At 50.9% G+C, this 14,183-nt stretch overlaps 1 protein-coding gene across 3 annotated transcripts in view; it reads right to left on the reverse strand.

Annotated features, from left to right (window-relative positions):
- LOC137435666 (uncharacterized) overlaps window positions 1-14,183 on the reverse strand; it is a 123,327-nt gene that overhangs the window by 38,344 nt on the left and 70,800 nt on the right. For 2 of the 3 annotated variants that reach the window (XM_078784074.1, XM_078784073.1), the window contains exon 2: window positions 2,924-3,242. The gene's annotated coding sequence lies outside the window, so the exon portion shown is untranslated. Of the gene's footprint in view, window positions 1-2,923; window positions 3,520-14,183 lie in introns of those variants that run through there. The other variant, XR_013624481.1, reaches the window with a different exon arrangement.

The following is a 14,183-nucleotide window of genomic DNA, read 5'->3' on the forward strand; positions in this document are numbered from 1 at the left end:
TAGAAAAAGCGTCATTTTTTATGCTATTAACTTGATGAACAGAAATTGCAAAGTGCATCACTGAATTTGGCAAACAACTATTTTTGGAGGCAAAAGCTCATAGGTCAACTCAAGGTCAAACTTCTAAAATCATCAATTTTCATCTGAAAAATAATAAATTCCCATCCGATTGACCTGAGGTTTGATTGAGATCGTCAATGTAAATCTTAATGAAATGGACAATTTGATGTATCCATGGCAAATGTTTTCTGGGGGTAGAGTGGATTTTGCAAGTATCGTGCTCTACATGACGTCTTTGTTTGTTTGTTTTTGAAATGGATATCTCAAAAAGGTTGCGGTGGGATTTGGAGGAAACCTGCTAGACAGGTTGAGTGTGTGACAAGGACGAATTGATTCAGTTTTGATGAAGATTTGATCCGGAACCAGATACGAGATTTAAAAAAAACTTCAAGTGATACTTCACCATTGAGTGATGGGGTCAAAAACATTATACAGCATGACATTTCAAAATATCATGGATGACTTATGACAAATCTAGGTGGATGTGTTGGTCAGGCGACAAGAACAAGTCGATTTTGTTTCTGGTCCGAATCCAGATCCGGCCTATCGGTGGGATACAAAACAAACTGTTCAGCCTGGCGGAGGTGTGCGCTCTACCGAGTGCTGTTCTAGTTCGTTTCATGTACCATGCTCTCTACATCGGGTCGGTTCTGCCTAAGAAGTTTATTGGCGATAGTGTTGAAATCCTGGAAGGGTCGCCTCTCCGACACATGACGTCATGAAAGGAAGTTCGCACAAATATACATTGATGTAATCTATATATATAAAACACAGTTTATGTGTGTGTGTGTGTGTGTGTGTGTGTGTGTGTGTGTGTGTGTGTGTGTGTGTGTGTGTGTGTGTGTGTGTGTGTGTGTAATGTTACCGATAGACTCCTAAACGGAGAGGCTCACGTGCTTGATATTTGGCACAGACATGGCCATTGAGCCTGGGAAGAACATGGCCGACCTAAAAATATTTGACGAGATCCATATTTTTTTTCATATTTACCTCAGCGCATTTCAGCGAGGAACATTATACACGGAATCTCAGCCGGTGGCAGAGCAGCGCGCTGATTCGCTCAGAGCGATCACGTGATGTTCCAACCTTGCCACCATAATGTCACAGTTATGCGTTCGCACGTAATTCAGTTTTTTCACATTTCAGCGAGGAAAATTGCCATTCACACCACATAGGTTTTTTTTTCTTTCATCTTTAGATCCATATTTTTAGCCATAATGTAGCGTAATGTAGCGTAACGCAGCGTTAGCATAACGTAGCGTAGCGTAGCGATTCTCGCTCAGGATCTTCATCAGGTTCGCGAGCGAGTTAGCCAAAACGTAAAAGTGAAAATATATCGAATGACCATTGCCATTCACACCACATAGGTTTTTTTTCTTTCATCTTTATAATTCACAGAAAACGTTGAAGCAACCGCATAATATTGCGGTGATGTTTAACTCTGAGTGAGAATAGTACTAAATTTTAAAAACTTTCATCTGATATTTGTGATTTATTTCAAACAAACTGTAATTCCCATCTACACGGCCATGTATTCCTATTAACGTTATGTAAAGTACATAAATTGTGTGGATTACATCATTTGTGGATGTGATCAATTGCCAGTAACCATCTATATCCCTCCCCTCCCCTTCCCTCCTCCCCCTCCCTCCCGCTCCCCCTCCCCTTCCCCCTCCCTTTCCGCTCCCTTCCCCCTCCACCCTACCCTCTCCCATTCCCCCCTCCCCCTCCCCTCCCCCTCCCTTCCCCCCTCCCCACCCTTCCCCCCTCTCCTCCCCTCCCCCCCGTTCCCTTCCCCTCCCCTTCCCCCTCCCCTCCCCTCCCCCGCCCGGCAATGCCGGGTACTTCTGCTAGTTTGGTTATAAGGGGGCTTTTTAAATTTGGTTTTGCCATTTTGTTGATGTGACATTTCAAATGTTTGTGCATAGACGATACATTTACCATAAGGTAAACGAGACACTCCATTTTGTAGGTGATCCTTGATAATGGCCTATGGAGAGCTCTCCCAATTTTAAACGATTTATTTTTCTCATTTTTCGTGGGAATACTGGCTCCACAATCGGATTACGAGGGCGAAGTTGATGGCGCGCCATCACAAATCCCCACGCTTCCCACCTAAAGCAAAGTTGAAAGATGGCAAAAAGTTCCACCAGGAATTACCCAATATCAAGTTTTAAGTTCAAAATGGATTTTTGTATTTTGACGCCCGTGACCCTAAAACACATTGGCACCTGTGACATCCTGGGTCATGTACTGGGGTCACTTCCAAAACCATCGTTACATATGTCATGCGTCCCCCAATTTTGATTGAATGTAGCTCCAAAGTTTTTGTGCCCACAATAAAAAATTTAAATGTGCCCATAATTGCATTTTTTGGAATTTGACCTTTTGACCCTGCCCCAGTGGGTCGGGCCAAAAAGAACACTGCTGTTGCACCTTCTTGCTATGTTGTGATCATAACTACCAAGTTTTGTGAATTTCTGCACAACCGCTTAGGAGGACAGATGGACAGACGGATCTGATTACAGTATTCACCGGGTTTTTTGGGGTTTTTTTTACACATGGGGATAACAAGGTGATAGCGCAGAGAATACTTTGCTTCAGGTTGACCTCATGTAGGTATGAGGCTTCAGATCATGAAGATACCGATGAAGAAATTTACAGAAAGTACGTACGCATCTTTGGGACATCGATTACAGCTGGTTTCATCCCAAATCCATCTTCTACATCAATGAAGACATCTATTTGCAATTGAAAGGAAGTGTCTGGAAATCCGTGGGACGTCGATGAGGGCCGGTACATCCCAAAACCATGTCCTACACACCATTCACTCTCACCTTTCCTGCTAAAGCCCCTCGCTCACCATCTGTGCAGGCGACGTGTTATCCAGAGAGATGCTTCTCCGCCGTCTGTTTTTGCAGCTTTCTCGCACAAAGTGACCTGAGATTTTGGAGCCAGTGGTCACGCGTCCCGTTTTCAAGGCCCCTGACCCATCACAGCGCGACTGTTTGCACAGGCATGCCAGGCTCCAGGCTTTACATTCTGTCCATTAGCGTTGCCTCCATCTGTGCCCGGCATACAAAGGCTCGGCGGTCGGAGGGAGCAGAGCTGATAAGGCAGGTTTAGCTCGGGGGACTCGGGTGAGGGTGGGTAATGGCGGCTAGTGCGGGTCAACACGAAATCTGCGAGGGAGGGAAAGTGAACGACAGAAGAGCAGAGATGAGAAGATGGTTAAGGCAAGAAAAACAACATTGCTGCGACCTCCGCCGTAGCTTGAGTCACGTGATGTGAGTGTCACGTGACATCCGGTGCGACGTTTACCTTTGAGTTGGATCCTCGGATGGATGAGCAATACTAACACCTTTTTCTGGAACGTTCCTTGTACGGCTGGAATGTGTGGATTGTCTGAATGTTTACGTGACTTCAAAAGAGCCTATTTGAGAATGCTGTCTAAATAGGGGCGGCTTTCTGTGAGTAAACCTTCTCGAGAACTAAGCAAACAGGTAGATTTGAATGGCAAACTTTGCATAAGGCACGGCGGCCATGTTTGGCGAATGATTTACTTGGTAGATTTTGGCTGTTCGCGCTTTTCCATTCCATGTGGACTAAATATCGCATTATAAAGAGGAATGTATTACTTGCCTCTTGTGTAGAATGTTTGTGTTTGACTTTGTTTTTATTACTCTACATTCCTGACTTTGCCTCTTCATTTTATTTCTCTTACAAACCAATATCCTCCCCCTCTTGGCTTGTGATGTTTTTATTAAATGTCAGGTGCACTGTGTGTGAACCACCATTTGGTACAAAGCTTTAAAGACATGCAATGTACAATTCAAATATCTCTATTATGCCTACTTCTCCCTCACCACCTGTCCCTAACCACCTGCCTCTCACCGCATGCCCATCACCACATATCCCTCACCACCTGCCTCTCCCCACATGCCCATCACCACCTGCCCCTCACCACATATCCCTCACCACCTGCCTCTCCCCACATGCCCATCACCACCTGCCCCTTACCTCACCTCACCACTGTATGTGAACCACCATTTGGTACAAAGCTTTAAAGACATCCAATGTACAATTCAAATATCTCTATTATGCCTACCTCTCCCTCACCACATATCCCTCACCACCTGCCTCTCACCGCATGCCCATCACCACATATCCCTCACCACCTGTCTCCTTCACGTCCTTCTCCACTTGTCTCCTTCACACCCCTCATCACATGTCCCTATCCACCTGTCTCCTTCACACCCCTCCCCATCTGTCTCCTTCACACCCCTCCTCATCTGTCTCCTGCACACCCCTCAACACCTGTCTCCTGCACCGAGAAGGTGAGCGATGTGGGTAACAGGGTGAGCGATGTGGGTGACAGGGTGAGCGATGTGGGTGACAGGGTGAGCGATGTGGGTGACAGGGTGAGTGATGTGGGTGACAGGGTGAGCAATATGGGTGAGACGGTGAGTGATGTGAGTGACAAGATGAGCAATATGGATGAGAAGGTGAGCGATGTGGTTGACAAGATGAGCAATATGGGTGAGAAGGTGAGTGATGTGAGTGACATTGTGAGCGATGTGGGTGACAGGGTGAGCGATGTGGGTGACAGGGTGAGCAATATGGTTGAGAAAGGTGAGCCATGTGGGTGACAGGGTGAGCAATATGGGTGAGATGGTGAGTGATGTGAGTGACAAGATGAGCAATATTGGTGATAAGGTGAGTGATGAGTGACAAGATGAGCAATATGGATGAGAAGGTGAGTGATGTGAGTGACAAGATGAGCAATATGGATGAGAAGGTGAGCGATGTGGTTGACAAGATGAGCAATATGGGTGAGAAGGTGAGTGATGTGAGTGACATTGTGAGCGATGTGGGTGACAGGGTGAGCGATGTGGGTGACAGGGTGAGCAATATGGTTGAGAAAGGTGAGCGATGTGGGTGACAGGGTGAGCAATATGGGTGAGATGGTGAGTGATGTGAGTGACAAGATGAGCAATATTGGTGATAAGGTGAGTGATGAGTGACAAGATGAGCAATATGGATGAGAAGGTGAGCGATGTGGGTGACAGGGTGAGCAATATGGGTGAGAAGGTGAGCGATGTGGGTGACAAGGGGAGCGATGTGGGTGACAATTTGAGCGATGTGGGTGACGAGGTGAGCAATATGGGTGAGAAGGTGAGTGATGTGAGTGACAAGATGAGCAATATGGATGAGAATGTGAGCGATGTGGGTGACAGGGTGAGCAATATGGGTGAGAAAGGTGAGAAGGTGAGCAATATGGGTGAGAAGGTGAGCGATGTGAGTGACAAGGTGAGCAATATGGGTGAGAAAGGTGAGCGATGTGGGTGACAGGGTGAGCAATGTGGGTGACAAGGTGAGCAATGTGGGTGACAGGGTGAGCAATGTGGGTGACAAGGTGAGTGAAACGTCAGTGATAATGAACTAAATATGGGATCGATAAGCATGGCAAATTAGGTGAGGAAGGAATCATCCTGTGTGGTCGTGGCGCCCGCCCAGGATTGCACTCCTTAGCCAATGAAACTGCGTCGGAAGCCCGAAACACCACATGGCGTGAAATGAATGGTTATTACCCTGCGCTCGTGAAGCCAAAGTGCGGTTAAGCGATCGTGTACCTGCATAGGTGTGGCGTACGTAAGCACGTGTCTGCAATTTTAAAATTCATTTTCTCAGCAAGCGGTGGTCCGATGGACACAAAACTTTGCACCATAGGAGCACCTCCTCCACAAAACTTTGCACCATAGGAGCACCTCCTCCACAAAACTTTGCACCATAGGAGCACCTCCTCCACAAAACTTTGCACCATAGGAGCACCTCCTCCACAAAACTTTGCACCATAGGAGCACCTCCTCCACACAACTTTGCACCATAGGAGCACCTCCTCCACAAAACTTTGCACCATAGGAGCACCTCCTCCACAAAACTTTGCACCATAGGAGCACCTCCTCCACACAACTTTGCACCATAGGAGCACCTCCTCCACAAAACTTTGCACCATAGGAGCACCTCCTCCACAAAACTTTGCACCATAGGAGCACCTCCTCCACAAAACTTTGCACCATAGGAGCACCTCCTCCAGTAGAATTTGTTATTGATAATTATGACGTCATGGGTCGCGTGTGACAAACACCATCTTGGAAAAAAAGTTTAATCTCCATATCTCCGAAGCCGCTCAATGGAAAAAATATTGACACATGCTTCATTGTCAAGTCCTCTCCATGGGGACAAAGTTATGCTCATGATGATGATGATGTCATCAGTGCGTTCATTATGAAGTCACAATTCGACAAGTGCAACGCTTGATCCGATCAGTATGATTTTTTCTCTCTCTGCGACCGTTGGTCCGATGGACATAGAATTTTCATCCTAGGAGCGCCTCCTCCTGCATAGTTTTAAAATGATAATTATGACGTCATAGGTCATGTGGTACAGTCGCCATCTTGGAAAAAAACGAAAAAAAGTTTAAACATATCTATGAAACCGCTCCATGGAAAAAATTGAAACGTAGCTCATTGTAAAGAACTACACATGGGGAATAAATGTTGTTCTTTTTTATGACGTCATTAATTCGACAAGCACAACACTTAGTCCAATCAGTTTGAAGTTTCTTGTGTGACTTGTGCAACAATTATGTTGGAGAATGTAAATTTATGATGTCATCGGTCACGTGGTTTGGAAGTCATATTGGATGGAAGAAAAAAACTTTCATAAACAGAAGCGTTGGTCGCACCAAATTGCACGTAGTGAGCACCGAGCAGCACCCAGAGTTTGCATTTTAAAAGGATCGGTTTCCATGAAGGTTACACCACATATCTTCCCCATTCGTGGCGATTCACATTCTTTGGGGACGAGTTCGAAGTCTCACACTGATCACTGTAAATGATTAAACTGTATCTACAAAGCAATAAATAGCAGTAAAGTCTAAAATTGGTCTTTGATGTCTGGATTTCAAATGAATTTGTCTTTGCACAGAAACAGACAAGGGGAACCGATGAACGTTTTGTCAAAGTGGTCACGGAATGACGTCATAAAACAACTGAATTAAATCATGAAGTGAAATTAGTGTTTTAACAAATGCGTCGGAGTTCTTGACGAGGTCCTGGAATGGATGAATACAGGTGTCTGCAATGGGTTGTTTTTATGGGTGTGATGTGATAAAGGATGGAGACACCATGTTATTGTGGCCTTATTGCAGGTGTGGTGATTATAAATGCAACGGTAACCGACACACTCCACCTTGAGATGATTCCACAGGCAAACTCGGGCACATCCGTTTCACCAACGTGTTCACTCTTATCCTTGCAGAGACAGAGCACATATTGTGCAAGCCTATCCTCATAAAACTCCCAGAGAGGTGTGTCAGGGTCTACCGGTTTTCACAGATGTGCTGCAATGTCGAAAAATAAACTGATGAGTCGGCGGTGAGGGATAGGTGTGGGAAGCCCAATTTTGAAAGATGTATAAGATGTTTGACTGGGAGGATGCACCTCCCCTCCGCCTCTTCTCGACCTCTTCCCAGCCTCACGGTCGTCGTCCTCTTCCCGGCCTCGGGGACGTTATCCGCTTCCCGGGCTCGGGGACGTTCGCCTCTTCCCGGGCTCGGGGACGTTATCCTCTTCCCGGCCTCGGGGACGTTATCCTCTTCCCAGCCTCGGGGACGTTCGCCTCTTCCCGGCCTCTGGGACGTTATCCTCTTCCCGGCCTCGGGGACGTTAGCCTCTTCCCGGCCTCGGGGACGTTAGCCTCTTCCCGGCCTCGGGGACGTTAGCCTCTTCCCGGCCTCGGGGACGTTAACCTCTTCCCGGCTTCGGTGACGTTAGCCTCTTCCCATCCTCGGGGACGTTCGCCTCTTCCCGGCCTCTGGGACGTTATCCTCTTCCCGGCCTCGGGGACGTTTTCCTCTTCCCGGCCTCGGGGACGTTATCCTCTTCCCGGCCTCTGGGACGTTATCCTCTTCCCGGCCTCGAGGACGTTATCCTCTTCCCGGCCTCGGGGACGTTGGCCTCTTCCCGGCCTCGGGGACGTTAGCCTCTTCTGGGGCTCGAGGACGTTAGCCTCTTCCCGGCCTCGGGGACGTTAGACTCTTCTGGGTCTCGGGGACGTTAGCCTCTTCCCGGCATCGGGGATGTTAGCCTCTTCCCGGCCTGGGGACGTTACCCTCTTCCCGGCCTCGGGGACGTTAGCCTCTTCCCGGCCTCGGGGACGTTAGCCTCTTCCCGGCCTCGTGGACGTTAGCCTCTTCCCGGCCTCGGGGACGTTAGCCTCTTCCCGGCCTCGGGAACGTTCGCCTCTTCCCGGCCTCGGGGACGTTACCCTCTTCCCGGCATCGGGGACATTCGCCTCTTCCCGGCCTCGGGGACGTTACCCTCTTCCCGGCATCGGGGACGTTCGCCTCTTCCCGGCCTCGGGGACGTTACCCTCTTCCCGGCATCGGGGACGTTAGCCTCTTCCCGGCATCGGGGACGTTACCCTCTTCCCGGCATCGGGGACGTTAGCCTCTTCCCCGCCTCGGGGACGTTACCCTCTTCCCGGCCTCAGGGACGTTAGCCTCTTCCCGGCATCGGGGATGTTACCCTCTTCCCGGCCTCAATGACGTCAGCCTCTTCCCGGCATCGGGGACATTACCCTCTTCCCGGCCTCGGGGACGTTACCCTCTTCCCGGCCTCGGGGACGTTAGCCTCTTCTCGGCCTCGGGGACGTTAGCCTCTTCCCGGCCTCGGGGACGTTAGCCTCTTCCCGGCCTCGGGGACGTTGGCCTCTTCCTGGCCTCGGGGACGTTGGCCTCTTCCCGGCCTCGGGGACATTGGCCTCTTCCTGGCCTCGGGGACGTTGGCCTCTTCCCGGCCTCGGGGACGTTGGCCTCTTCCCGGCCTCGGGGACGTTGGCCTCTTCCCGGCCCCGGGGACATTACCCTCTTCCCGGCATCGGGGACGTTCGCCTCTTCCCGGCCTCGGGGACGTTCGCCTATTCACGGCCTCGGGGACGTTACCTTCTTCCTGGCATCGGGGACGTTAGCCTCTTCCCGGCCTCGGGGATGTTAGCCTCTTCCCGGCATCGGGGAGGTTACCCTCTTCCCGGCATCGGGGACGCTAGCCTCTTCCCGGCCTCGGGGACGTTAGCCTCTTCCCCGCCTCGCAGATGTTACCCTCTTCCCGGCTTCGGGGACGTTAACCTCTTCCCGGCATCGGGGACGTTACCCTCTTCCCGGCCTCAGGGACGTTAGCCTTTTCCCGGCATCGGGGACGTTACCCTCTTCCTGGCCTCAAGGATGTCAGCCTCTTCCCGGCATCGGGGACGTTACCCTCTTCCCGGCCTCGGGGACGTTACCCTCTTCCCGGCCTCGGGGACGTTACCCTCTTCCCGGCCTCGGGGACGTTAGCCTCTTCCCGGCCTCAGGGATGTTAACCTCTTCCCGGCGTCAGGGACATTGGCCTCTTCCCGGCCTCGGGGACGTTAGCCTCTTCCCGGCCTCAGGGACATTAGCCTCTTCCCGGCCTTGGGGACATTAGCCTCTTCCCGGCCTCGGGGATGCCGGCCTCTTCCCGGGGTCGTCAGCCTCTTCCTGGCCTCTTCCCGGGGTCGTCAGCCTCTTCCCTGACTCCTCTCGGCCTCAGGGTGGTTTGCGTCTTCCCGGCCTCAGCGTGGTCGGCCTCTTCCCTGCCTCCTCCTGGCCTCTGGGTCTTCAGCTTCTTCCTGGCTGCCTCATGGGGTTGGGGTCATCAGGCTCTTCCCGGCATCCTCCCTGCCTTGGGGTCATAGGCCTCTTCCCAGCCTCGTGGTTGACGGCTTCTTCCCGGCCTCTTCCCAGCCTCCTCCCGATCTTGGGGTCAATGGCCTCTTCCCGGCCTCTTCCTGGCCTCCTCCCGGCCTCTGGGTCATCGGCCTCTTCCGGCCTCCTCTTGGCCTCGAGGTTGTCGGCCTCTTCCCGGCCTCCTCCTGGCCTCGAGGTCGTCGGGCTCTTCCCAGCCTCTTCCCGGCCTCGGGGACGTTGTCTCTTCCCAGCCTCGGGGACGCCGGCCTCTTCCCATGGTCGTCAGCCTCTTCCCAGCCTCAGGGTGGTCGGCCTCTTCCCTGACTCCTCCCGTCCTCGGGGTGGTCGGCATCTTCCCGGCCCCCTCTCGGCCTAGGGTGGTCGGCCTCTTCCCTGCCTCCTCCCGGTCTTGGGGTTGTCGGATTTTTTCTGGCCTCCTCCCGGCCTCGAGGACATCGGCCTCTTCCCGGACTCCTCCCGGGTCATCAGCCTCTTCCCGGCCTCAGGGTCATTTGCCTCTTCCTGGCCTCTGGGTCATCGGCATCTTCCAGGCCTCAGGGTCATTGGTCTATTCCCGGCCTTTACCTGGCCTCGGGGTCGTCAGCCTCTTCCCAGCCGCTTCCCAGCTTTGGGGTCATCAGCATCTTCCCGGCCTCAGGGTCATTGGTCTATTCCCGGCCTTTTCCCGGCCTCGGGGTCATTCGCCTCTTCCCAGCCGCTTCCCAGCTTCGAGGTCATCAGCCTCTTCCCGGCCTCGGGATCAATTGCCTCTTCCCGGTCTCTGGGTCGTCAGCCTCTTCCCGGACTCCTCCCGGGTCGTCGGCCTCTTCCCGGCCTCGGGGTCATTTTCCTCTTCCCGGCCTCTGGGTCATCCGAATCTTCGCGGCCTCAGGGTCATTGGTCTATTCTCAGCCTTTTCCCGGCCTCGGCGTCGTCAGCCTCTTCCCAGCCGCTTCCCAGGTTCGGGGTGATTGGCCTCTTCCCGGCCTCGGTGTCATTGGCCTCTTCCTGGCCTCGGGGTCATTGGCCTCTTCCCGGCCTCGGGGTCATTGGCCTCTTCCCGGGATCGGGGACGTCGACATCTTCCCGGCCTCGGGGTCATTGGTCTAATCCCGGCCTTTTCCCGGCCTCGGGGTCGTCAGCCTCTTCCCAGCCGCTTCCCAGCTTCGGGGTCGTCAGTCTCTTCTCGGCGCCTTCCCGGCCTCTTCCTGGCTTCGGGGTCGTTGGCCTCTTCTCGGCCTCTTCTCGGCGTCTTCCCAGCTGCTTCCCAGCCCCTGGGCCGTCGTCCTCTTCTCGGCCTATTCCCGGCCTCCTCCCGGTCTAGGGGTCGTTCTTCTCTTCCCGGCCTCCTCCCGGCCTTGGAGTCATAGGCCTCTTACTCCTCTAATTAAACGTCAGCTATATTGGTGACATGAAGCACATTTTGCATTAAACGTTGGCTATATTGGTGAAATGGAGCACATTTTGCATTAAACGTTAGCTATATTGGTGATACTAGGGCATGCCCGTACTATATATATATCTAAAATTATATCCCGCCCCCTCTATTTACATGAAATGGTTTGGTCCAAAGCGAACGGCTTGTGAGTACGGTGACAATCCCCCCCCTCTATTTACATGAAATGGTTTGGTCCAAAGCGAACGGCTTGCGAGTACGGTGACAATCCCCCCCCTCTATTTACATGAAATGGTTTGGTCCAAAGCGAACGGCTTGCGGAGTTTGGTAAAGAAATCGCCATAGCGTGCACGTAATTAGTTTTAAAACATAGTTTAACGGCAACATAGTTTGCCAACGTGAAATAAATAAATACGCTCTCAAATGTGCCGTCCGAGGCAGAGTCTGTTCGCCACGTTCGGCACACGTGATAGCTCGCTGCTCTCTGATTGGTTGAATCGTTTTTTGGACATAGCTCGGTAACTACTTGTCCGATTAATATGAAACCTTGAAAAGGCACATCCTCGGGTCCCCAGCAATATACCTGGCAAGTTTAAAGTATATCGGACCGGTAGTTGTCGAGAAACAGCGGTCACAGACAAACATACATACATACAAACATACAAACATACAAACATACACACATACAAACATACACACAGAGATTACTGGAATTATAGATAGATGAAGCACATTTTGCATAAACGTGAGCTATATTGGTGATATGGAGCATATTTTGCATTAAACGTTGGCTATATTGGTGATATGGAGCACATTTTTGCATTAAACGTTTGCCATATTGGTGATATGGAGCATATTTTGCATTAAACGTTAGCTATATTGGTGATATGGAGCATATTTTGCATTAAATGTTAGCTATATTGGTGATATGGAGCACATTTTGCATTAAACGTTAGCTATATTGGTGAAGTGGAGCACATTTTGCATTAAACGTTAGCGATATTGGTGATTTGGAGCACATTTTGCATTAAACGTTTCCTATATTGGTGATATGGAGCACATTTTGCATTAAACGTTTGCTATATATATATATATATATTTATTTTTTTTGTATACAAGATCGAGGCTCGTGAAAGAGCTAACATTAATCACACAAAAAGACAAACCGACACACAAAACACAAAAAAACAAGGGGAGCGGCAGACAAGATGGGGAGAGAGGGGGAAGGACACATAAGAGAGGGGGAAGAGGGGGAAGGACACAAACACAACATTTGAGAGCAGGGACATCAGGAGGACTTGGGGGGAGGTGGGAGAGGAATAAAACATATGAACACTGCAAGGACTCTGGGGTGAATTACCTGGGGTAGAAAAGTTCAAGGTTTTCGATGGGGGAAGATAAGAGATGGTGGTGAACAGCTGTTTTAAAGACCTGGAGGGAGGAGTGGGATTGAAGGGAGTGGGGGAGTTTGTTCCAGAGGCGGGAGAAAAGGGGAATGAAAGAGTGAAGGTGAGCAGAGAGCCTAGACTTTGGCAGTTTAACCATAAGAGGGTTGCAGGCAGATCTTGTGCGACCTGAAGGAATATTGGGGGGACAGAGCACAGAGAGAGCTGGGGGAGCAAGGCCGGAGAGGAGTCGGTAGAAGACAGAAAGACCACCAACCTGCCTGCGGTGAGTGAGTGAAAGGCCCTCGGTGTTGACTACATCGCAGGAGATTCCAATGATTCTGAAAGCTTTGGCCTCAACAGCGTGAAGCCGAGCAAGGTGTGAGGCAGGAGCACCAGCCCAGAGGGGAGAACAGTATTCCATTGAGCTGCGGATGAAAGCCTTGTATGTGGTGAGGAGCTCAGGTGTGCCAAGGAAGGACTTCGCATGACGGAGGATGCCCAGTCGGCGACTGGCTTTGGAGGCCAGCTTGGAAATGTGGTTTTCCCAAGAAAGATCATGGCAGATAGTGAGACCCAAAAGCTTGAGCGACAGAACTTCTTGGAGAGGATTGTTGAGAAAGTAGATGGGAGGGTTGTCCAGTCGGTCCTTTCGGAGAGACATTGTAAGAGTGTGAGATTTGTCAGGATTGAAAGACATGTTCCACTTGTTTGACCAGTCTGTGATTTTGTCCAGGTCTGCAGAGAGTGAGGAGGCTGCAGACTGCCGATCTGAGGGATGAGGAATGGAGCGACAGAGAGTAGAGTCGTCAGCAAAGAGATAGAGAGGATTTTCAAGAGAGTCAGAGAGATCATTGATGAAGACCAGAAAAAGCACAGGGCCCAGAACACTACCTTGGGGAACTCCAGCCTGAACAGGAAGAGGAGATGAGAGAAACCCATTCAGGGCCACACGTTGACTACGACCAGAGAGGAAGTCCGCCAGCCATGCGTGGAGATTTCCATGGATACCAAAGGAGGAGAGTTTGGTGAGCAGAGCAGGGTGCCAGACCGTATCGAAGGCAGGTGAAATGTCAAGGGAGACAGCTCTAATTTCCTGTTTGGCGTTGAGGACCTCCATCCATTGTTGAGAAAGCAGAAGCAGCATGTCCAAAGTAGAGTGACCAGGTCTGAAACGAAATTGATGATCAGAGATCAAGCCATTGGAGAAGAGGAAAGATTTAATATCTGAAGCAATGATGGATTCCATGACTTTGCTGATAATTGGGAGAAGGCTGATTGGTCTGTAGTTGCTGGGATCTGTTTTTGCACCTTTTTTGTGCAAACCAGTGATGTTGGCTGATTTCCAAGCAGATGGCAGATGACCTTGAGTAAAAGAGAGGGTGAAGAGAACAGAAAGAGGGAGTGAAAGAGCAGAAGAACATGATTTTAGGACCCGTGGGCTGATGCCGTCAGGACCAGTTGCAGAATCAGAGTCGAGGGTTGACAGAAACTTTTCCACCTTGTCAGGAGGAAAGGACACAGAGTCCAGGAGCAGCTGGGTACGACTGGGTACGGTGGGTACAGAGAGGGA

This window comes from Myxine glutinosa, chromosome 9 (genome assembly GCF_964187855.1).
Source record: "Myxine glutinosa chromosome 9, kmMyxGlut1.1, whole genome shotgun sequence".
Lineage (NCBI taxonomy): Eukaryota > Metazoa > Chordata > Myxini > Myxiniformes > Myxinidae > Myxine > Myxine glutinosa.